This window comes from Elephas maximus, chromosome 7, assembly GCF_024166365.1.
Source record: "Elephas maximus indicus isolate mEleMax1 chromosome 7, mEleMax1 primary haplotype, whole genome shotgun sequence".
NCBI classification, from domain to species: domain Eukaryota; kingdom Metazoa; phylum Chordata; class Mammalia; order Proboscidea; family Elephantidae; genus Elephas; species Elephas maximus.
This window is the reverse complement of record NC_064825.1, coordinates 106,831,458-106,857,863: the sequence shown is the minus strand read 5'-3', so window position 1 is coordinate 106,857,863 and position 26,406 is coordinate 106,831,458. Positions and strand designations below refer to the sequence as shown.

Sequence of the window (26,406 nt, the reverse complement as noted above, 5' to 3'; positions counted from 1 at the left end):
AAGTGTTCATAATGTATCCATTTATGCTTTTTTTTTTGCTTATTTGTGATATATATATATTTTTTTTCCAATGTTTAAGCACTCTCTACTAAATGAGAGTTTGGTAGTTTGAACCCACAAGCCATTATGGGGAGAAAGGACCTGGCCTTCTGCACCCATGAAGATTACATGCCTAGCAACCTTTGGGTATTTCAACTCTGTCTTGTAAGCCGCTATGAGTCTCAATCGACTGGAAGGCACCTAACAAAACACAAATTCTTTACTTATAGATATTTTGTTGTCTCCAACAGAACATGTTCTGACATTCTTGCTTTGAGCATATCATCAGGGCAAGATCAGTTTCTGGAATTGACATCATATTTGGTGAAGTAGAGGACCAGCTAGAATGTGGGAAGCCCTCCATGAGATGGATTGACATAGAGGCTACAACAATGGACACAAACCTAACAAGGATTGTGAGGATAGCACAGGGCCAGGCAATGTTTTGTTCTGTTTTCCATAAGGTCACCATCAGCTACAGTCAACTCAATGGCAGAGAACAATAGCGACCTTTTGAGATGGACTTCTTTTACTTCACATGACTCTATTGAGGTTCCTCCTCGCTACTGTATGCATCAAAAATTTGTTTCCTTTATTGCTATTATCTCATGTATGGATTTATTAAAATTTGCTTAACAATTTACCCATAGCAGGGCATTTTGGGTTGTAAAAGTTTACAGAGTGAATTAGTTTCTATTAAACTGTTAATACTCAAATTATTTTCTGACATTGATTGATAACATTGTATCAGCACTTTTCCTTTCTTTGCCCTAGGTTCTCTGCTTCCATTCGTCCATTTTTCCTGCCTTCTTACCCTTGCTTTTGGGCTATTGTGCCTATTAGTCTCATATACAGACTTTAACTATGCATTACATCCCTCAATTGGGCCATTCTGGCCTTTGAAAGCTGTTAAATCTTTGGGTAAAGGATGAACCTCCAGAGTGACTTCAGTGCTAAGTTAAAAGGATGTCCAGGGGCCATACTCAGAGGGTTTCTCCAGTCTCTGTCAGCCCAGCAAGCCTGGTATTTTGTGTGTGTGTATGTGATTGTGAATTTTATTCTACGTTTTTCTCCCACTCTTTCTGAGACCCTCTACTGTGATGCCTGTCAGAGCAGTTGGTGGCAGCAACTGGGCACTTTCTAGTATTTCTCAGCTCAGTCTGGTGGAGGTTGTAGTAATTGTGGTCCATTAGTCTTCTGGACTAATCTTTTCCTTGTGTCTTTGGTCTTCTTCATTCTCCTTTTGCTGCAGTCAGGATGGGTTCTGTGAATGTATCTTAGCTGGCCACTCGCACGCTTTTAAGACCCTAGTCTCTACTCATCACAGTTAAATGTAGAACATTCTATCTATAGACTGTTATGCCAATTGAGCTAGATGTCCCCTTAGATCATGGTTTCCTGCCCTCAGCACAGTAGTTCAGTCTCTGAGGGCATTTGGATATTTATGATGCTTCTATGACTTTGCCTTAGTCAAGTGGTGAGGACTTCCCCAGTATTGTGAAGTGTCTTTCACTTCACCAAATTTACCACTCCTCTGCTAATTTGTGTAAGGGTTATTGTGTTACTGTAGGTTTAATTTCCCTGGGATAAATGTCTAAGGGTGAGTAGTTTTAATTTTGACAAAGTCCAATTTATTTGTTTGTATTTTTCATCAATATATTTGCATGTAATAATTAATTCAGTAGATTTTATTGTTGAGTGGTATTCATTTTCTTGGATGTATCACAATTTATTTATTCATTCTCAAGTAGATGAACAACTGGATTGATTCTAGTTATTCACTATTACAAAGAAAGTTGCTATGGACATTTGTATACATGTCTGTATAAGGAAAAATGCTGTCATGTCTCTTGGTTAGATACATATGAATAGAATGGCTAAATCTCATTTCAAAACTATGGTTAGACTTCTTAGAGCCCAATATTTGAAACAAATTTTTTAAAAGTAATTACCCCTTTTTAATTATCCCCTGGCAGTTCATGAATGTTCCAGTTCCTCCACATGCTTACCAACTGCCTGTTATTCTAACATATGTAAAGAGGTGTCTCATTAAAGTTTTAACTTGAAATTCATTAATTAAGAATGATGCTGAGCATATTTATATGCTTATTTGCCAGCTGCATATTTTCTTTGGGAAAGTTATTATTTTTAAGACCATTGTTGTAAACTGTCTTTTTTTTTTTTTTTTAGTTTTGAGAACTCTGTGTATATTATGGAAACAACTCATTTATTACATATGTTGTTGTTATTGTCAGGTGCTGTCAAGTTGGTTCCAGCTCATAGCGACACTATGTACAACAGAACAAAACTCTGCCCGGTCCTGCACCACCCTTACAATCGTTGTTATGCTTGAGATCATTGTTGCAGCCACTGTGTCAATCCACCTCGTAGAGGGTCTTCCTCTTTTCCGCTGACCCTGTACTCTGCCAAGCATGATGTCCTTCTCCGGAGACTGATCCCTCCTGACAACATGTCCAAAGTATGTAAGACACAGACTTGCCATCGTTACTTCTAAGGAGCATTCTGGTTGTACGTCTTCTAAGACAGATTTGTTCGCTCTTTTGGCAGTCCATGGTATATTAGATATTCTTTGCCAATACCACAATTCAAAGGCCTCAATTCTTCGGTCTTTCTTATTCATTGTCCAGCTTTCGCATGCATACGATGCGATTGAAAATACCATGGCTTGGATCAGGCACACCTCTTCAAGGTGATATGTTTGCTCTTCAACACTTTGAAGAGGTCCTTTGCAGCACATTTATCCAAAGCAATGAGTCTTTTGATTTCTTGACTGCTGCTTCCATGGCTGTTGATTGTGGATCCAAGTAAAACGAAATCCTTGATAACTTCAATCTTTTCTCCGTTTGTTCTGATGTTGCTTATTGGTCCAGTTGTGAGGATTTTTGTTTTCTTTATGTTGAGGTGCAATCCATACTGAAGGCTGTGGTCTTTGATCTTCACTATTAAGTGCTTCAAGTCCTTTTCACTTTCAGCAAGCAAGCTTGTGTCATCTGTATAATGCAGGTTGTTAATGAGTCTTCTTCTCTCTCTCTCTATCATCTATCTATCTATCCATCTATCTGTCTATCTATCATCTATCTCTCTCTATCATCTAATCTCTCTGTCTAGCATATATCTATTCCTGAACACTATGAGCAGAGGAGGCTCTGGGTAAACTATTAGCAAACAAATGTAGAAATTAAATTTCATAGCATGAATTTAAAAGTGAATACATGAAGACCACATTTATCTCATATAAAACATATTAAGAATGATGGAAAACGACAGAATTGAATAAAAATGGGGCCTTGAAAATGTTACTAAAACAGTCTCGATATTACCAAAAACATGGTATTGCATAAAAATTTTTGCCTTTTACCTGCATTGAATCTGTTCGACACCCATGTGATTCTCAGCATGGCATAGAGGGAGCAGCTTATAGCTTTCCCTCAGCGTTTAAGGCTCTCCCTGATGAGATACCAAGGAATCAGTTCATTATGTCTGTAGTGCTTGAAAACTAGAGTGTCCGTTAATTTTTTAAATAATTTTGTATTCACCAGTGATTAAGTTTCTTTGAGATATATTCCTTCATGTATTCTCACTTAGCTTTCAATTTGTCCCACCCAGGGATCTGGATTAAAATATTTTACCTTTAGCACAGACCACTCGATATTCCCCCATTTCCACAAGGTTGTCATACAGAATAAAATTAGTAAATTTCATATTATGATATACCATTTCTTTGTATTTTTTCTGTTTTCACTTTTTTATTATTATTACGCTTTAGGTGAAAGTTTACAGCTCAAGTTAGTTTCTCATACAAAATCTGTACATATATTGTTATGTAACCCTAGTTGCTATAAATATAATGTTATTGGAAACTTCCCTTTTCCACCCTGGATTTCCTGTGTGCATTCCACCAGCTTTTGTCCTTTTCTGCCTTGTCCTCTTGCCTCTGGACAGGAGATGCCCATTTAGTCTCACGTACCTACATGAGCTAAGAAGTACACTCTTTATGAGGATTATTTCATGTTTTATAGTCCCGTCTAATCTTTGTCTGAAGAGTTGGCTTCAGGAATAGTTTTAGTTCTGGGTTAACAGAGAGTCCAGGGGCCATGTCTTCTGGGGTTCCTCTAGTCTCAGTCAGAGCATTAAGTCTGGTCTTTTTTTCATGAATTTGAATTCTGCACCACATTTTTCCTCTGCTCCATCAGGAACGCTGTCTTGTGTTCCAAGTCTGGGCAGTCATTGCTGGTAGCTGGGCACCATGTAGTTCTTCTGGTCTCAGGCTGAAGGAGTATGTGGTTTATGTAGCCCATTTTGTCTCTTGGGCTAATATTTTCCTTGTGCCTTTGGTGTTCTTCATTCTACTTTGCTCCAGGTGTGTTGGGACAAATTGATGCACCTTAGACGGGTGCTCGCAAGTTTTTTAGTCTCCGAGTGCCACTCACCAAAGTGGGATGCAGAACATTTTCTTAATAAACTTTGTTACGCCAGTTGACTTAGATGTCATCTGAAACTATGGTCCTCAGGCACCCGCCTCTACTATTCTGTTCCTTGAAGTGTTTGATTGTGTTCAGGAAACTTCTTAGCTTTTGGTTTAGTCCAGTTGTGCTGACTTTCCTGTATTGTGTGTTGTCCTTCCCTTCACCTAAGATAATTCTTGTCTACAATAAAAAAAAAAAGTCTACTATATAGTTAGTGAATTCCCTGTCCCTTCTTCCCTACCCTTGTAACCATCAAAGAATATTTTCTTCTGGGTTTAAGCTTTTTCATGGGTTCTTACAAAGTGGTCTCATATGATATTTCACTCAGCATAATGCCATACTAAAGTGGTGTCATACTAATTTCACTCACCATAATGCCTCCCAGATTCATCTATGTTGTGAGATGTTTTGGGGATTCAACATTGTTATTTATTGTTGCATAGTATTCCATTGTGTGAATACACAATAATTTGTTTATCCATTCATCTGCTGATGGGCACCTACACAGTTTCCATCTTTTTGTTATGGTGAACAGGGCTGCAATGAGCATGGGTGTGCACATATCTATTCTTCTGACAGCTCTTATTTTTCTACCGTATATTCTAAAGAGTGTAATTACTGGATCGTATGGCACTTCTATTTCTAGATTTTCAGGAAGTGCCAAATCATTTTCCAAAGTGATTGTACCATTTTACATTCCCACCAGCAGTGTATACATGTTCCAGTCTGTCCACAACCTCTTCAACATCTATTATTTTGTGTTTTTTGGATTAATAATAGCCTTGTTGGGGTGAGATGGTATCTCATTTTAGTCTTGATTTTCATTTCCCTAATGTCTAAACATGATTGCAAGCATTTCCTCATGTATCTATTAGCCACCTGAATGCTTTCTTTGCTGAAGGGCCCGTTCATAACTTTTACACATTTTTTAAATTGGGTTGTTTTTTCATTGTTGAAGTTTTGCAGTATCTTCTAGGTTTTAGAGATTAGACCCTGTTCAGATATATCATACCCCAACATTTTTTTTCCAGTCTGTAGGCTGTCTTTTTTCTCTTTTAGTGAAGTCTTTTGATGAGCAGAAATGTTTGTTTTTTATTAGCTCCAGTTATCTAGTTTCTCTTTTGGTGTTTTTGCGTTGTTAGTAATGTTTTGTATACTTTTCATGCCATGGATTAGGGCCGCTATCATTGTCCCTACTTTTTATTCCTTGATCTTTATCATTTTATATTTAGGTCTTTGATTCATTTTGAGTTAGTTTTTGTGCATGGTGTGAAGTAAGGGTCTTTTTTCATTTTTTTGTTGATGATGTCCAGTTATATCAGCACCATTTGTTAAAGAGACTGTCTTTTCCCCATTTGTCAGACTTTGGACCCTTGTGAGATATCAGCTCCTGATAGGTGGATAAACTTACATCTGGATTCTCAATTCTGTTCCATTGGTCTATGTATTTATTGTTGTACCAGTACTAGGCTGTTTAGACTACAGTGGAGGTGTAGTAGATTTTAAAATCACTTAGCATGTATCCTCCCACTTTGTTCTTCTACTGTAGTGCTTTACTTATCCGGGGCCTCTCCCTTTTCCATATGAATTCAGTGGCTTGTTTCTCCATCTCATTAAAAAATGCCATTGGGATTTGGGTTGGGATTGCATTTAATCTTTAGATCGCATTGGGTAGAGTTGATATTTTCACAGTGTTGAGTCCTCCTATCCATGACCAAGGTATGTTTCTCAACTCAGGTAGATCTTTTTTGGTTTCTAGCAATAGTGTCTTGTAGTTTTCTTTGTATAGGTCTTTTACATCTATGGTTAGATTTTTTCCTAAAGTATATTATGTTTTTTTTTGGGGGGGGGGCTATTGGAAATGGTATTACTTTGGTGACTTCCTCTTCAAAGTTTTATTTGTTGGTGTCAGGAATCCAACTGATTTTTGTATGTTTATCTTATACATTGACCCTTTGCTGAAATCTTCTATTAGTTTCAATAGTATTCTTGTGGATTCCTTAGGGTTTTCTGTGTATAAGATCATATCGTCTGCAAATAGGAATACTTTTAATTCATCCTTTCCAATTTTGATGCCCTTTATTTCTTTTTCTTTCCTAATTGCTCTGGCTAGGGCCTCCAGCACAATGTTGAATAAGCATGGTGGTAAAGTGCATCCTTGTCTTGTTCCTTTTCTCAAGGGGAATGATTTCAGACTCTTTCCATTTAGGATGATGTTGGCTGTTGGCTTTGCATAAATGACGCTTATTATGTTGAGGAATTTCCTTTCTTTTCCTATTTTGCCAAGAGTTTTTATCAGGAATGGATATTGGACTTTGTCAAATACCTTTTCTGTGTCAATAGATAAGATCATTTGTTTCTTATCTTTCGTTTTATTTATGTGTTGGATTACAGTGACTGTTTTTCTAATGAACCATTCCTGCATACCTAATACGAATCCCACTTTCTCATGGTGAATGATTTTTTCATATGCTGTTGAATTCTATTGGCTAGAATTTTGTTGAGGATTCTTGCAACTGTGTTCATGAGGGATATTGGTCTGTAATTTTCTTTTTTGGTGGTGTCTTTACCTGCTTTTGGTACCGGATTTATGCTGGCTTCATAGAATGAGTTTGGGAGTACTCCATCCTTCTGTATTCTCTGCAATGTCTTTAGTAGTAGTGGTATTATCTCTTCACTGACAGGCCGGTGGAACTCTTCAGTGAAGCCGTCAGGGCTAGGACTTTTTTTTTGTAGGGTGTTTTTTAATTACCTCTCCATCTCTTCTTTTGTTGTAGATTCATTTAGTTTTTCTACCTCTGTTTGTGTTAGTTTAGGTAGGTAGTGTGTTTTTAGAAATTTGCCCGTTTCTTCTAGATTTTCAACTTTGTTGGAGCAAAATTTTCCATAGTATTCTTTTACAATTCTTTTAATTTTGGTTGGGTCTGTTGTGATTTCATTCATTGTTCATCTCATTTCTTATTTGAGTTATTTGCTTCTGAGACAGATAGGGTTAACTGTGCTGGTGGAACAAAACAGCTGTTAAAAGATTGCCTTCTAGAAGTTGGGTAAACAGAAACCATACCGGATCAACATGAGATAAGGTTGAAACAACCCATAAATTACTATCTCCTTCTTAGTGTTTTTCTAGTCCCTTCCCTCTTTACAAGTTCCTGCATGCTCAGAAGAACCACTGTTGAACCTTCCTTATCCTCCAAAGGGAAACCTCAGTGGCACTGTGGTTAAGTGCTATGGCTGCTTACCAAGAGGTCAGCAGTTCGAATCTGCCAAGCAATCCTTGGAAACTCTATAGGGCAGTTCTACTCTGTCTTATAGGGTCACAATAAGTTGGAATTGACTCAACGGGCGTGGGTTTGGTTTTTTTGGTTTACCCTCCAAAGATGGTGATGTAGTGTAAAAGATAAGTGCACTTGCGCTGTATCCTATAAGCGATGCCAAGGGCTGCCAAGAAGACTCCGTCTTGAATGTCAGTGAGTTTCATCTTAGATTCCAGTTGTGCATGCAACCTAATCAAAATTCACTGCCATTCTGAGAAATACATGCCCCTTTAAAGAAGCCCAATAAATATTCATTACTCTGTTGTCTCCACTGAATCCGTATTAACCCTAGTCTTGCTTGCCTTTTTCGAGTCAGCCTTTTGGAGAGGCTTAGTCCCCCACTCACTCCTTTTATTTGACTCAAGCAAAATTGCTAGAGGTAAATCTTGTCTTTTTCATGTATTCTTAGGAAAAGACAAGGACCCATTGTGTCAGATTGGTGATTGGTAACACTTCCTCTTCTGTTGTTCTTTTGTCAGTTTGGACAGTGGTTTATCAATTATGTTGATCTTTTCAAAGAACCAGATTCTGGTCTTGTTAACTTTTTCAATTGTTTTCTATTCTTTTTCATTTCTGCTCTACTTTTTATTATTTTCTTTCTTCTGGTTCATGTGGGATCCTTTTGCTGATCTTTTTCTATTTGTTGCCATTGTAGGGTTAATGTTTTAATTTTGTCCCTTTTTTCTTTTTGGTTGTATGCATTTATTGCTATCAATTGACCTTGAAGCACTGCTTTCACTATGTAGGATGTATTTTCATTCTCATTTGATTTCATGAAATTCTTTATTCTTTCTTAAATTTCTTCTGTGGCACAGTAGTTTTTGAGCAACATGTTGTTTAGTTTCCAAGCATTTGATTTTTTTTTTTTTTTTTACCTTCCTTTTTCTTTTATTGACTTTGACTTTTATGGCTTTATGGTCAGAATAGGTGTTCTGTAATACTTAGATGTTTTGGATTCTGTTAAGGCTTGCTTTGTGGCCTGATATATAGCCTATTCTGAAGAATGTTTTAAGTGGGTTGGAAAAGAAAGTATATTTGGCTGCTGTTGGGTGCAGTGTTCTGTATATGTCTATGAGATCAAGTTGGTTCATTATGGTATTTAGTTCTTTTTTGTCTTTATTGAGCTTTTTCTGGATGTTCTGTCCTTCACTGAAAGTGGTGTGTTGAAGTCTTCTACTATTATTGTGGAGCTATTTCTCTTTTCAATGCTGTTAGAGTTTGTTCTATGTATTTAGGAGCCCTGTCATTGAGTGTATAAATATTTATTATGATTATGTCCTCCTTGTGTATTGACCTTTTAATCATTATATAGTATCCTTCCTTAACCTTTGTTGTAGATTTTGCTTTCAAGTCTATTTGGTCAAAAAGTAATGTTGTTACTCTCACTCTTTTTTGATTGTTATTTGATTGATATATTTTTTTCCTTCCTTTGAGTTTTAGCTTGTTTGCATCTTTGTATCTAAGGTGTCACTTGTAGGCACCATCTGGACAGATCATGTATTTTTTATCCATTCCGTTACTCTCTGTTGGTGCAATTAGTCCATTTACATCCATTGTAATTATAGATCGGTCTGAGTTTAGTGCTGTCATTTTCATGTATATTTTTGTTGTTGTTTGTTGACAGTTCCTTTATTTCACTTAATATATATATATATATATTTTGGTGAGTATTTTTTCCTTTATGTATTTTCTTTTCATCTTTTTCATTGTTGTTGATTTTGTATTTGCCAGTCTTTATGTTTTTCTTGTTTTTTATTTTGATGTGTAGGATTGTTAATTTCCGTTGTGGTTACTTTAATATTTACCTCTATTTTTCTAAGTTTAAACAAATCTTTTTTTTTTAAATAACTTTTATTGTGGTTTAAGTGAAAGTTTACAAATCGAGTCAGTCTGTCACATATAAACTTATATACACCTTACTACATACTCCTATTTACTCTCCCCCAATGAGTCAGACCGTTCCCTCCGTCCAGTCTCTCCTTTCGTGACCATTTTGCCAGTTTCTAACCCTCTCTACCCTCCCATCTCCCCTCCAGACAGGAGATGACAACACAGTCTCAAGTGTCCACTGATACAAGTAGCTCACTCTTCATCAGCATCTCTCTCCTACCCATTGTCCAGTCCCTTCCATATCTGATGAGTTGTCTTCGGGAATGGTTCCTGTCTTGGGCCAACAGAAGGTTTGGGGACCATGACTGCCGGGGTTCTTCTAGTCTCAGTCAGACCATTAAGTCTGGTCTTTTATGAGAATTTGGGGTCTGTATCTCACTGATCTCCTGCTCCCTCAGGGGTTCTCTGTTGTGCTCCCTGTCAGGGCAGTCATCAGTTGTGGCCGGGCACCATCTAGTTCTTCTGGCCTCAGGATGATGTAGTCTCTGGTTCATGTGGCCCTTTCTGTCTCTTGGGCTCATAGTTATTGTGTGACCTTGGTGTTCTTCATTCTCCTTTGATCCAGCTGGGTTGAGACCAATTGATGCATCTTAGATGGCCGCTTGTTAGCATTTAAGTACCCAGACGTCACACTTCAAAGTGGGATGCAAAATGTTTTCTTAATAGAATTTATTTTGCCAATTGACTTAGAAGTCCCCTTAAGCCATATTCCCCAAACCCCCACCCTTGCTCCTCTGACCTTTGTAGCATTCAGTTTATCCCGGAAACTTCTTTGCTTTTGGTCTAGTCCAGTTCAAATGACCTTCCCTATATTGAGTATTGTCCTTCCCTTCACCTAAAATAGTTCTTATCTACTAAGTAATCAGTAAATAACCCTCTCCCACCCTCCCTCCCCCCTCTCGTAACCACAAAAGAATTTGTTCTCAGTTTATGCTATTACTCAAGATCTTATAATAGTGGTCTTATACAATATTTGTCCTTTCCCTCTGACTAATTTCACTCAGCATAATGCCTTCCAGGTTCCTCCATGTTATGAAATGTTTCACAGATTCATCACAGTTCTTTATCCATGCGTAGTATTCCATTGTGTGAATATACCACAATTTATTTAGCCATTCACCCGTTGATGGACACCTTGGTTGCTTCCAGCTTTTTGCTATTGTAAACAGAGCTGCAATAAACATGGGTGTGCATATATCTGTTCGTGTAAAGGCTCTTATTTCTCTAGAGTATATTCCGAGGAGTGGGATTTCTGGGTGGTATGGTAGTTCTATTTCTAACTTTTTAAGAAAATGCCAGATAGATTTCCAAAGTGGTTGTACCATTTTACATTCCCACCAGCAGTGTATAAGAGCTCCGATCTCTCCACAGCCTCTCCAACATTTATTATTTTGTGTTTTTTGGATTAATGCCAGCCTTGCTGGTGTGAGATGGAATCTCATCGTAGTTTTAATTTGCATTTGTGTAATGACTAATGATCGAGAACATTTTCTCATGTATCTGTTAACTGCCTGAATATCTTCTTTAGTGAAGTGCGTGTTCATATCCTTTGCCCACTTCTTGATTAGGTTGTTTGTCTTTTTGTGGTTGAGTTTTAACAGAATCATATAGATTTTAGAGATCAGGTGCTGGTCGGAGATGTCATAGCTGAAAATTCTTTCCCAGTCTGTAGGTGGTCTTTTTACTCTTTTGGTGAAGTCTTTAGATGAGCATAGGTGCTTGATTTTTAGGAGCTCCCAGTTATCTGGTTTCTCTTCGTCATTTTTGGTAATGTTTTGTATTCTGTTTATGCCCTGTATTAGGGCTCCTAGGGTTGTCCCTATTTTTTCTTCCATGATCTTTATCGTTTTAGTCTTTATGTTTAGGTCTTTGAACCACTTGGTATTAGTTTTGTGCATGGTGTGAGGTATGGATCCTGTTTCATTGTTTTGCAAATGGATATCCAGTTCTGTCAGCACCATTTGTTAAAAAGACTATCTTTTCCCCAATTAACTGACACTGGGCCTTTGTCAAATATCAGCTGCTCATATGTGGATGGATTTATCTCTGGGTTCTCAATTCTGTTCCATTTGTCCATGTGCCTGTTGTACTAGAACCAGGCTGTTTTGACTAGTGCGGCTGTATAATAGGTTCTAAAATCAGGTAGAGTGAGGCCTCCCACTTTCTTCTTTTTTTTCAGTAATGCTTTACTTATGCGGGGCTTCTTTCCCTTCCATATGAAGTTGGTGATTTGTTTCTCCATCACATTAAAAAATGTCATTGGAATTTGGATTGGAAGTGCATTGTATGTAGATGGCTTTTGGTAGAATAGACATTTTTACTATGTTAAGTCTTCCTATCCATGAACAAGGTATGTTTTTCCACTTATGTAGGTCCCTTTTAATTTCTTGCACTAGTGCTTTGTAGTTTTCTTTGTATAGGTCCTTTACATCTTTGGTAAGATTTATTCCTAAGTATTTTATCTCTTGGGGACTACTGTGAATGGTATTGATTTGGTGATTTCCTCTTCGATGTTCTTTTTGTTGATGTAGAGGAATCCAAGTGATTTTTGTATGTTTATCTTATACCCTGAGACTCTGCCAAACTCTTCTATTAGTTTCAGTAGTTTTCTGGAGGATTGCTTAGGGTTTTCTGTGTATAAGATCATGTCATCTGCAAATGGAGATAATTTGACTTCTTCCTTGCCAATCTGGATGCCCTTTATTTCTTTGTCTAGCCTAATTACTCTGGCTAGGACATCTAGCACAATGTTGAATAAGAGTGGTGATAAAGGGCATCCGTGTCTGGTTCCCGTTCTCAAGGGAAATGCTTTCAGGCTCTCTCCATTTAGAATGATTTTGGCTGTTGGCTTTGTATAGATGCCCTTTATTATGTTGAGGAATTTTCCTTCAATTCCTATTTTGATGAGAGTTTTTATCATGAATGGGTGTTGGACTTTGTCAAATGCCTTTTCTGCATCAATTGATAAGATCATGTGGTTTTTGTCTTTTATTTTATTTATATGGTGGATTACATTGATGGTTTTTCTAATATTAAAACAACCTTACATGCCTGATATAAATCCCACTTGGTCGTGGTGGATTTTTTTTTTTTTTTTTTGATATGTTGTTGAATTCTATTGGCTAGAATTTTGTTAAGGATTTTTGCATCTATGTTCATGAAGAATATAGGTCTTTTTGTGGTGTCTTTACCTGGTTTTGGTATCAGGGATATGGTCGCTTCATAGAATGAGTTAGGTAGTATTCCATCATTTTCTGTGCTTTGAAATACCTTTAGTACTAGTGGTGGTAACTCTTCTCTGAAAGTTTGGTAGAACTCTGAAGTGAAGCTCTCCAGGCCAGGGCATTTTTTTTTGGGGGGGAGTTTTTTGATTACCTTTTCAATCTCTTTTTTTGTTATGGGTCTAGTTAGTTGTTCTACTTCTGATTGTGTTAGTTTAGGTAGGTAGTGTTTTTCTAGGAATTCATCCATTTCTTCTAGGTTTGCAAATTTGTTAGAGTACAATTTTTCATAATAATCTGATATGATTCTTTTAATTTCAGTTGGGTTTGTTGTGATATGGCCCATCTCGTCTCTTATTCGGGTTATTTTTGTTTCCTTTCCTGTATTTCTTTAGTCAGTCTGGCCAATGGTTTATCAATTTTGTTAATTTTTTCAAAGAACCAGCTTTTGGCTTTGTTAATTCTTTCAATTGTTTTTCTGTTCTCTAATTCATTTAGTTCAGCTCTAATTTTTATTATTTGTTTCCTTCTGGTGCCTGATGGATTCTTTTGTTGCTCACTTTCTATTTGTTCAAGCTGTAGGGACAGTTCTCTGCTTTTGGCTCTTTTTTCTTTTTGTATGTCAGCATTTATTGATATAAATTGACCTCTGAGCACTGCTTTTGCTGTGTCCCAGAGGTTTTGATAGGAAGTGTTTTCATTCTCGTTGCATTCTATAAATTTCTTCATTCCCTCCTTAATGTCTTCTATAACCCAGTCTTTTTTGAGCAGGGTATTGTTCAGTTTCCAAGTATCTGATTTCTTTTCCCTGATTTTTCTGTTATTGATTTCCACTTTTATGGCCTTGTGGTCTGAGAAAATGCTTTGTAATATTTCGATGTTTTGGATTCTGCAAAGGTTTGTTTTATGACTGAATATTTGGTCTATTTTAGAGAATGTTCCATGTGTGCTATTAAAAAAGTATACTTTGCAGTTGTTGGGTGGAATGTTCTATATAAGTGTATGAGGTTACATTGGTTGAATGTAGCAATTAGGTCTTCCGTGTCTCTATTGAGCTTCTTACTGGGTGTCCTGTCCCTCTCCGAAAGTGGTGTGTTGAAGTTTCCTACTATAATTGTGGAGGTGTCTATCTCACTTTTCACTTCTGTTAAAGTTTGTTTTATGTATCTTGCAGCCCTGTCATTGCGTGCATAAATATTTAATATGGTTATATCTTCCTGGTCAATTGTCCCTTTTATCATTATGTAGTGCCCTTCTTTATCCTTTGTGGTGGATTTAACTTTAAAATCTATTTTGTCAGAAATTATTACTACTCCTATTCTTTTATGATTGTTGTTTGCTTGATATATTTTTTTCCATCCTTTGAGTTTTAGTTTGTGTCTCTAAGTCTAAGGTGTGTCTCTTGTAGGCAGCATATAGACGGATCGTGTTTCTATCCAGTCTGAGACTCTCTGTCTCTTTATTGGTGCATTTAGTCCATTTACATTCAGCGTAATTATAGATAAGTTTTTTTATGAGTTTAGTGCTGTCATTTTGATGCCTTTTTGTGTGTGTTGTTGACAATTTCATTTTTCCACTAACTTTTTTGTGCTGAGACGTTTTGCTTTGTAAATTGTGAGATCCTCATTTTCATAGTAGTTGAATTTATGTTTGCTGAGTCATTACGTTTTTCTTGGTTTTTATTTTGAGTTATGGAATTGTTAGACCTCTTTTTGGTTACCTTAATATTTACCCCTATTTTTCTAAGTAAAAACCTAACTTGTATTGTCCTATATCACCTTGTTTTCCTCTCCATATGGCAGTTCTATGCCTCCTGTATTCAGTCACTCTTTTTGATTATTTTGGACTTTTACTTAATGACTTCAATGATTCCCTGTTTTGAGCATTTTTTTTTTCTTTTTAAAATTAATCTTTATTTGTTTTTGTGATTTCCCTATTTGGGTTGATATCAGGATCTTCTGTTCTGTGACCTTGTGTTGTGTTGTTATCTGATATTATTGATTTTCTGACCAATTTCGTTTAGTATTTCTTGTAGCTTTGGTTTGTTTTTTTGCAAATTCTCTAAGCTTGTGTTTATCTGTAAATGTTTTAATTTCACCTTCATATTTGAGAGAGAGTTTTGCTGTATATATGATCCTTGGCTGGCAGTTTTTCTCCTTCAGTGCTCTGTATATGTCATCCCATTGCCTTCTTGACTGCATGGTTTCTGCTGAGTAGTCTGAACTTATTGATTCTCCTTTGTAGGAGACCTTTCTTTTATCCCTGGCTGCTTTTCAAATTTTCTCTTTATCTTTGGTTTTGGCAAGTTTGATGATAATATGTCTTGGTGATTTTCTTTTTGGATCAATCTTATATGGGGTACAATGAGCTTCTTGGATAGATATCCTTTCGTCTTTCATGATGTTAGGGAAGTTTTCTGCCAACAGATCTTCAGCTATTCTCTCTGTATTTTCTGTTATCCCTCCCTGTTCTGGAACTCCAATCACACGCAAGTTATTCTTCTTGATAGAGTCCTGCGTGATTCTTAGGGTTTCTTCATTTTATTTAATTCTTTTATCTGATTTTTCTTCAACTCTTTTTGGTTTTATATTGGTTTCAATTGCCTTATGCTCTACCTCCCCCACTCTGCATTCCAGTTGCTCGAGTCTGCTCTTCTGACTTCCTATTGAGTTTTTTAATTCTGTAATTTTACTGTTAATCTTTTGGATTTCTGAATGTTGTCTCTCTATGGATTCTTGCAGCTTATTAATTTTTCCACTATGGTCTTGAATAATCTTTTTGATTTCTTCAACTGCTTTATCAGCGTATTCCTTGGCTTTTTCTGTAGATTGCCTTATTTCATTCCTGAGGTCATCCCTGATGTCTTGAAGCATTCTGTAAATTAGTTTTTTTTTATATTCTGCATCTGGCAATTCCAGGATTGTATCTTCATTTGGGAAAGATTTTGATTCTTTAATTTGGGGAGTTGTAGAAGCACCACCAGAAGCAATCATTGTCTGCTTCTTTATGTGGTTTGATATCGACTGCTGTCTCCGAGCCATCTATAAGATATTGTAATGATTTATTTTATATTTGCTGACTGAGTCTTATCTTGTTTTTTTTTTTCTTTCAATATACATAGATAGGCTACTAGATTGCACTGTCTTGATTGTTGTAACATTTGAATCACTTATGTCCTATTACCAGCTGATTTGGGCTGTTACCAGATATACAAGCCTAAGAGTCCATTCATTCACTATTCTTGAGTAGAATCTGATTTTGGGTCACCAAGTGTGTGGTGTAGACTGTCACCTATTCATTTAGAGGAGTAGCGGTGATAGTTGTGTGCACCAGATTCTAGTAGCAGCAGGGGGTCACAATCCGGGGGGGGCAGGCTGCTGACAGGCTTCCCCCAAGTGCCAGTGAGGTAGGTGTGTCTCTATTCCTAAAGTACTTTGGTGGGTGGGCTCTGCAGCTGTACCTTAGGCCCCCAATGCAAGTACCTCTACAGATTGGTAGGTCTCACTATCCTCAGACTTCTGTCAGGAGGCTTGGTGGTTTGGGTGGAGCTTCAGCCCTCAGTTCCCCCTTGTGGGTTAGTGAGGGCTCTGTTTAATACGTAGAGATATCAAACCTGGAAAACTTGTCTTTCCAGTAATTAGCTAAAACAATTACAGTCAGATCACTATCAGAATTGCCTTTGCATTATAATAGCCACCTTGTTCCCTGTAGGGATGAAAGCCTAAGACTGTGGATCTCATATGCTTGGCTGGAGCTGGTTCTGTATTTTTAGTCCAATTTCGGGAAGTCAGGGAAGGATTTTTGGCCCCTGGGTTTTTGTAGCTGCTTCTCTCAGGCCAGGAGAATGGGTTAGGAAAAGACAAAAAAAAAAAAAAAAACCAGCAGAGCACTTCACTCTCTGGTCCAGGAAATTCCAATGTTAATGAATCCACCTGGGAATGGAGGGAAGGGATCAGATAGATAGGAGAGAGTAGCACCCAATAATATAGAGAAAGAAGCTTATCTTGCTTGGTGATGACTGTTTTATCTGAGGTTTTATCTGAGATTCCCAAGGGGCATGTAGCCTGTGTGCGCTGGCTGGGTAGAGATTGCCCCCAAAGGGTCAGGCCTTTGTCCTGTGCTTGTGCTGTCTCAGAAGCCATGGTCAGTTCCTCTGCTCCCAGTCCAAAGCCCAGTGCCAAGGTTTCCCGGCTGGGACGCCACACTCCAATCTCCAAAACCAGTCTCTGCCTCCCGGTGACTTCTCCTCCTATCAGCCATGTCGCTGCGCTGCCTGCGTGCACTGGCTGCACTTCCCCCGGGGTCACTTCAGGGGGCTAGGTCTGCGTCCCATGTTTGCGCCCTTTCGGGATGCCATGCTCAGTTCCCCTGCACCCAGTCCAAAGCCCAGCGCCAAGGTTTTCTGACTGGGATGCCCCAAAAACAGTCATTGCTTCCCCATGGTTGCTCGTTCTCGTTAGCCGTGTCAGTGTGCAGCCTGCTTGCTCTGGCTTAGTCTCTACGGAGATTACCCCAGGGGGCTAGGGGCTAGGGCTTTGTCCAGTGTCTGCCACACCTCAGCAAGTTGCAATCAGCCCTGCCACTCAGCACCAGGGAATCGCGAGGGCTCAAGGCTGTGCCACCGGATGCCGGATCCAGAGGCAGTTGCTGCTTCAGGATGCAGCTTTTCACTCACCTGTCACTCAGGTCAACTCTTTACATATGTGTTTGATGGTCAGGGTTTGTAGATTGTCATGTATGTGACCAATTCACTTGTTTTTCCAAGTTTTTGTTGCAAGAGGGATCCGAGGTAGCTTCTACCTAGTCAGCCATCTTGGCCCCACCTCTAAACAAATCTTTTATTTCTAATTTTGACTTGACTTACTCTCCATATGAAAGTTCTATGACTACATTTTTTGGCCCCTCTTTTTTGTTTTAGTGCTGTTATCTTTTATGTATGGACATCTCTGTTTCCCTTTTTTCAGCATTTTAGCTTGGATTTACCTTTTGACTTACCTTTCTGGATTGATATCTGTTTTTTCTGACCTGTGTTCTAATTTCAGGTTGTTACCTGGTGCTATTTATTTTCTAACCTGAGGACTCCCTTAGTATGTCTTGTAATTTTTGTTTGGTTTTTACAAATTCCCTAAACTTCTGTTTATTCTGAATTTCCCTAATTTTGCCATTAAATTTGAGAGATATTTTTGCTGGATATTTAACTCTTGGCTTGTAATTTTTTTTTTTTTCCCTTCAACGCTTTATATCTTATCTCATTGTCTTCTTGCCTGCATGGTTTCTATTGAGTAGTCAGAGCTTAATCTTATTAAATGTCTTTTATAGATGACTTTTTGTTTATCCCGAGCTGCTCTTAAAATGCTCTTTTTATCTTTGGTTTTGGCAAGTTGGATTTGGTGACTTTCTTTTTGGATCTACCTTGTGTGGGGTTTAATGAGATTCTTAGATAGCTATCTTCTCATGTTTCACAATATCAGGAAACTTTTCTGTCAACAAATCTGCAACAATTCTTTCTGTATTTTCTGTTATTCCCCCCTGTTCCGGTACTCCAATCAATTGTAGTTTATTCCTCTTGATAGAGTCCCACATAATTCTTAGGTTTTCTTCATTTTTAATTTTTTATTGGATTTTTTCTCAGATAATTTGGTCTCAAATGCTTTGTCTTCAATCTCACCAATTCTGCCTTCCTTGCCTCAATTTTGCTCCTATGACATTCAATTGAGTTGTCTAATTCTGCATTTTTTTGCTAATCTTTTGGATTCCTGTTTGATAGCTCTTTATGGATCTTGCAGCCTGTTAATTTCATCATTATGCTCTTGTATAACCTTCTTAAGTTCCTCTGTTGCTTTGTCTGTGTGTTTCTTGGCTTTTTCTGCATTTCGTCTGATCTCCTTCCTGATCTCTTGAATAACTCTGTACATTTATCTTTTGAATTCTACTGCCAGTAATTACAAGAAATTATCTTCCTCTGGGAGGTTTCTTTGTTCTTTGTTTTGGTGGCTTGCTGACGCCATCTTGGTCTGCCTCTTGATGTGATTTAATATTGACTGTCATCTCCAAGCAATGAATAAGTTATTATATTTGTTTAATGTTTACTTATTGTGTCCTAAGTTTTTTTTCTTTTTGATATGCCTAAATAGGCTGGTATTGTGAGCTACTTTGTTTACTTCTATCTTTGAAGCTCTCATGTGCTGTCATCAGGTGGTTAGAGCTGTTACTAGGTATGTGAGCCCAGGAGTCCTATTACTTTTCTTGTGTTGATTCAGCTTAGGTGTCCAGGTCAGTAACTCACCAAGAGTGTGATGCAGTCTAGCACCTTCATTCCTAGTCATCCAGGGGTGATTGGAGAAAGCACAAGTATCTGGCTGCAGTAAGGGGTCATATGCTGGGCATGGGAGGAGGCTGACAGCTGTTCTTGAGTGCCTAGGTGGAGGGTGTGTCTCCATTCCCTAGAGTGCATAGGTAGGTGGCTTTTGCAGTTGGACTTTGGGCACCCAATACTGTTGGTTGTAAGGACTGAGAGACAACACTTATGCTCGGACCCCTCTCACAGTTGGCTGGGTGATGTGGATGCAGCCACCAGTCCTCAGACCCAATGTGGGTAGATGAAGACCCTGCTTAATAGGCAGGGTGGTATCAGATATCACGAATCTACTACTCTTCCTTAGCTGTTGCCGTTGAAAATAGGCTTCATGTATATACCCTGTTATACTGTGCTAATGAGCGTCTATGCTGTTGAAATGGACCCACACAGGTAAATGAAGTGGTGAAAGGCATTCAAAGCCTGTGGACCCCTTATGCCTTTTCCTAGTCAAAGGGACTATGCTGCCCTGAATTCCTGGCTTAGGGGAGCTGGCAGATTATTTTTTCCCCATTTGTAAATTTATTCCCAACTCAAAGCTGGGCAATGGTTTAGGGCACTCTATAGGTCATACTTCCAGCCCAGGGGGCTCAGCAATCACTGACACTAGAACAGGAACTGGTGCAGAGAGGGGAGGGAGTTGGTAAATGGGAGAGAGGTTCTTCCTAAGGAGGGTAAGGGATTTTGGATCTGCACAATAGGTTAGATGCCTGTACTTATCTTTTGCTAATTCAGAACTTCTTCTCTCTGGTTCCAGAGCTTTGAATAGACTCTCTGCTGCCCTGTTTCTCCCAGTGTGGAAAATGCATCCCAAACACCATTGCTTGCCTCAGCACACACTAGCTAGCTGATCTTGCATGCAAGGTGCTGGCCAGGTAAGGTTTGGAAAATTCTCACTTCTTCTGAAATATCTCTCCCTCCCTCTGTCACTCCGTACATCTTAAAATTGCCTTTGATGTTCAGGCCTCCTAGATTGTCATATATTATTGATTCACTTGTTTTTTCAAGTTTTTGTTGTAGGACAGACCATAGGAAGTATCTGTCTACTCCAACATCTTGGCGCCACCTATTGTTCTTTTTTTTCCCCTCAAGGACAATTATTAGTAACTCCAACACTCCTTTTATTTCAAATTGTCTGTTTAAGTCTTCCCCCTTATTTTATTTTATTAGATTAAGATATCTATCTACTTTATTGGCATGACTCAAAATGAGAAGCAACAGCTGTAAGTATCCAAAAATAATTGAACATAGAATGTACAAAGTATAAATTCCCAGAATATTGGAAGTTGAAAAACATGAAATAGAACGCATATAGATATCCTAGGCATTAGTGAGCTGAAATGAAATGGTACTGATCATTGTGTAACAGACAATCATATGGTATACAATGCCAAAATACAAATTGAAGAGGAATGGCAACACACTCACCATCAAAAAAGAAAAAAAAAAAAATCCAAGACTTATCATGAGGTACAATGCTGTCAGTGATATGATAATATTCATATGCCAAAAGAGACAACCAGTTAATAATATTATTTTTCAAATTTACTCAAACAATGCCAAAGATGAGGAAATTGAAGATTTTATCAACTTATGACATCTGAATACATCAAAATTGCAATTAAGATCCATTGCTAATTATTAGTTTTTAGAATGTGAGAGTTGGAAAAAAAGAAAGATCAATAGATGGAAAATATGGCCTTGGTGGTAGAAACGATGCCAGAGATTGCATGTTCAAATATTGAAAGACCAACAAATTCTTCATTACAAATAACTTTTTTAACAAAAGAAATAGGGAATATATATGTGGACCTTCCCAGAAAGAATACACAGGAATTAAATTGACCACATGTGTGGAAAGAGATGATGGAGAGGCTCAATATCAGCAGTCAGTACAAAGCTGGGGACCAGTTGTAGAACCGACCATTGATTGCTCATAGGCAAGTACAAGTTAAAGCTGAAGAAAAGTAGAGCAAGTTCACAAGAGCCAACATAAGACCTTGAATATATCCTACCTAAAATTAGAGATCACTCCAAGAATTTATTTGTCACATTGAACATTAATGACCACAGGTTAGACAAATTTGGAATGCCATCAAGGACATCATACCTGAAGGAATCAAAAGGTCATTAAAAACAAGAAAGAAAACGAAAACCAAATGTTGTCAAAAAATACTCTGACACTTGTTCTTGAATGCAGAGTAGCTGAAGCAAACAGAGGAAATAATAAAGTTGAAGAGCTGAACAGAAGATTTCAAAGAGAGGCTCGAGAAGACAAATTAAAGTATTATGATAAAACATGCTAAGACCTGGAGTTAAACAACCAAAAGGGAAGGACATGTTTGACTTTTCTCAAGCTGAAAGAATGGAAGAAAAAATTCAAGACGTGAGTAAATTTTATGCTATGTTATTTATATCTCAATAAAAGGATTTAAAAATAAAAGTAACAAGAAAAAAGCCAATTTATCTGACCTTCTAGATGTGAAATAAAAGACATATCCATGTATAAAGCACTTTAAAGGATGCAGGACCCATGCTTACATGAGTATGAATTAAAAATGTCCTTATGGTTAGAAAAATCATGAAAATTTAATCATTTTGAAAAATAAAGCCTTGAAAAAAATTATCGTATTTTTTTTCTGTATCAGTTATTTTATGTATGTTCATGATTTCCACAGAATCAATGGGTTATATATTCATAGATATGTTCCATGAAAAAGTGAGTTTTAAAAATGGAAACATTTTCTATGAGAGAATAAATGTTGAATTTTTATTTTGTCAACTCTAATTTCTATTGCTTCAAGTGATAAACTAATATTTTGAGCTAATAGTTATGTAAATAGGTGCATCTAATCCTGTAAACCTGTACTTTGCTGTTATTTCATATATTGTGCATGTTTGGTGGTACTTAAGTAATATAATATACTAAATATTTTAATTCTTCTCATCAAAGAGACTATACAGGTTTGTTATTGTTGTTAGTTGCTGTTTTATATAGGTAAGACTGGCTATGATAAGAAGAGCTTCTACTAGAACCTGATGCAGTGGAAATTGGGAGAAACACCACATGTAGTGAAGGGCTTGCCCCTCACAGTTCTAAGATGTGCCATTCACAAATGCTGGAAATTAGAATATCACTGTTCCTGTAAATTGACTTCTGAGACTTCCCTACCACAGCATTTGTCTTCACCTCTCCTCCAGTTTACTCTTTCTCCAGGGAATCCAACATTATATGCAGTGTCAGTTTGTCAATTTGCTCAGCCCCTTTGCTTGGTGGTAACTTTCTCTATCAGAGAAATTATATGCAGATGCTATTTGACACTTGATGGGAAGGTTCAGCCCTTGGAGAAGGTCATCATGGTTGGTATAGTAGAGGGTCAGTTAAAAATACAAAGATGCTCAATGAGATAGATTGACACAGTGTTTGCAACAATCAGCTCAAACATAGCAATAATTGGTGAGGTGGGGCAGGACCAGGAACTCTTTCGTTCTGTTGTTTATGAGTTTCTGTGATCAGTATCAACTCCAGGCACCTTAAAACAAAAATAAGTTTTAAGGCTGTCGGGGATCATTAAATATTTTAGTGAATCACAGATTATTTCTTATTATAACTGTCATAATATTTAACTTGTATATCAAGCTCCTCATTCATTCTTTTTCCCTCTTTCTCTGTCTGTCTTATTTTTATGATCTCCTTCAATGAAAAACTTTATAGGTGGATTAGACAAATTGATTTTCTTTGAGTTGAAGGATATCAGTGAGTTGTGTGTTTTACTTTTGCTATGTACGATTACTGTGGTGGGAAGCTCTTGAATGTTTACATTAATCATGTCAATACCGAATATGTTGCACATTTACAGCTGGTTCTTTCACATCTTGGGCTATATACATGGCAAATCATAGAACTCCACGGTGCCCAACCTTCACAACTGCACGTAGTGCTTCTGTCTCTCATTGTATCATCTAGAAATTCTCTTCCCAGGCATGTAATGAAACACTCAATAAGTAAATGAATCACTTGAACATTAGTACAAGAACAGGTATTAATTTATTTTAAAGAAGAAACAGAAAAAAAAAAAAAATGTCCAGTAGTGGGGCCTGAAGGCTCTCATTGGTTCGATAGCTCAGCAAAATCAAAGTTAATACATCTGGCAACCCCTTGTCCTTAAATTCCCCCCAAACTGAAGTTCATGCAGCAACAAAGTCCAGGAAGAAGATGATGGGGAATAAATCTTCTTCTCACAGACCTCCTTTTTAATGGAAGTAACATCAATCGTATCTTTATTTTTAAAAGGAGGCTGAATTTCTTGAGGAAAAAGTCCAAAAATCATTTCTTAAAATGGGAATTTCCTTGTTTATTTATTTTTAACATCTTCCTTACTAAACCAAAAAACCAAACCCATGCTGTTTAGTCTATTCCAACTCCTAGCAACACTACAGGACAGACTAGAACTGACCCCTATGGTTCTCAAAGAGGTGCTGGTGGGTTTGAACTGCTGAGCTTTGGGTTAGCAACTGAGCTCTAACCACTGTGTGTCCATGGCTCCTGTTTCTTACTACTTTATGATAATTCCTGATATTCCCCATTGGGCATTTATTACAAACCTGCCCAGTCTATGTCCTGCAACCACATTATTATGGTTTTCCATTATTGAGTTTGAACAAATCGTGCATCCAAATGAATCGACTAGCTTGCTATGTCACTTTATTAATTCATTGTCTCTATTGAATTTATTTTCTCTCCCAGGCATTGCCCTAGGTATTCAGTATTTTATGAAGCCCACTGCTATTTCTCTTCTTTTCATCTGATATTCTCTGTCATCTCACAGATGACATCATTAACACAGAAAATTGACTTTAAGAACTTATTTAGACCAGCTGTTATGGACCTGGAACCTGGAGCTAGACCATGTTTGAAACTTGATCCTAATGCTTGACACCTCTGTAAACTTGGACTATTTATTTATCATTTGTGAGTTGAACTTGGATAATTTATTTACCCTCTCTGACCTCCACTTTTTTTTTTCACCTCCACTTTATCAACTGAATTATGTAAATATTAATAGAACCTGCCTCACAGAGTTCTGAAAATTAAATTAATTAAATCTTGAAGAATGACAATGAGACACCAGTCTATATGTATGAGATATTATTACATGATGTGCTCATTGTTGCTGTGGAAATCCCTGGTTCCACTTGCCATAACTTGTCTCATCCAGTGAAACAGACACTCAAGTGGGAGTGTAGAAAGACACCTTTATTTCATTGTGCAAGGGAAGAAACAGTTGGGGCTGATGTTGCCAAGACTGCTCAGTGAGAGTGAGGCAAAAGGTTACTTTTAAGGGGTTTACAAGTTGGAAGTTCATACAAGTTACAACAGCAACATTATTAATCAAACTACTTAGGAGCAATGTGGTTTAAATGTTACTTCATGCATCCTGTGCTCAGAATATGGTGGTTTCACTCCACCCAGAGATGGAGAATTTAAATTGACGGCACTGGGTGGGAAATTTAAAAGGCTATCCTTAATGTCAACATGGCATCTAAACCAGTTTTTGCCAATTTCCTCTAGTTTAGGCAGCAGTTAAAAAGAGAAGAACCCAGATTTTAATGTAAAGCTATGGGGCCTATCAAGCAACGAAACCAGAACTCTAATGTAATGCAAAGGTTGGGGGGGGGGGGGCGCGGTGACAAGCAAGCTGCTCCAGACAGTGTAATTTTCCCCAGATTGGGGAACTCTGTATTATCATGGTCATCTTCACCTCCTAACTGCTTCAAACTTTTAAAATATTGATGTTCATATGACAATATAACTTGCATCTTCTCTTATATTCCAATGTACTATTTTTATTCAAATTTCATTGGCTACACAAGGGATTTTGCTTCATGATCCTGAGCCATGAAAATAGTTTAGACTCTAGTAGCTTCAGTAAAATCCTAGAAAATTTAAAAAGAAAAAATAATAAATAAAAATACACGGTTAATCTGAGGAGTAACATGGAGCAAGTATGTCCACAAGGCAAGATAACTGTATCCTTGCCACGTAACAGACCTCACTTGAATTAGAAGAACATCATGGTGTACACCATAGGATTTTCTCATTTTGCCTCTCACAAATAGGGTAAATGGAAGTCAATGAAAATATAGTAGATGATAAATATTGACCAAATATTAGGAAAGCCAAAACAATGAAGGACAGCAACAAATTTAACTCAGCATAGCATATCTTGTTACCCAAGGAAATACACAAAGAAATAATTGGACAGATATTTTTAAAAGTTTTTCATATAGATAAGAAAAGCTAACAACTCATGAAGCAGATAAGGTAATTATTAAATAGATCAACGAGTGGGGAAGAGATTTCAAACCTGGGAGCAACTATGGATGACTTCAAGAAATTTTTCTTAATTGGTGTGTATTCTGATCTAGGCAAAATACATTGATTAAAACAAAGTCAGATGCTGAGCCGAACCTTTGAATTGCTAAATAGCAATCTAAGCTGAGTTAACAGGTTAACATGTGAAAGTAAAGGCATTAAAAAGAAAAGAATGGAACTACAAGGTCTGGAATGGGGACAGTTGAGCAAATTTAGATGACTGAGTAGTTCAAATCATCTCACTACACTGAGGCTCATTGCAATCTGGCCGAATCTAATACCACCCTCAGAAACTACGAAGGCTAAAACAGAAGGCAAAGGCTTATACAAACACACACATACACAAGCACAAGTACAAACATTGCAAAGTTCATTCTAATAGTCAAAAAAAAAAAAAACCACCAGAATCATTAACTCCACTTTTGTACCTAGTACTTTTTTTCCCACTCCCACTCCCACTCACCATATCCACTCTCCTTGCCTGATTTCATGGTTCCCTACACATTCTCCTGGAGCCCTGGTGGTTTATTGAGCAAGAGCTTGGTTGCTAACTGAAAGGACAGCAGTTCAAATCCACCAGCCACTCCCTGGAAATCTACGGAGCAGTTCTGCTCTGTCCTATAGGGTCGCTATCAGTCAGAATCAACTCAGTGGGAAAGGATTTTGTTTTTTAGCATACTTCAAAAAACCCAAATGCTTTTCAGTAGATTCTGACTCATAG

At 37.5% G+C, this 26,406-nt stretch overlaps 1 protein-coding gene across 1 annotated transcript in view; it reads right to left on the bottom strand.

Moving 5' to 3' along the window:
• LOC126080233 (olfactory receptor 8K3-like) overlaps positions 1-26,406 on the bottom strand; it is a 33,948-nt gene that overhangs the window by 6,442 nt on the left and 1,100 nt on the right. The window lies entirely within an intron of this gene.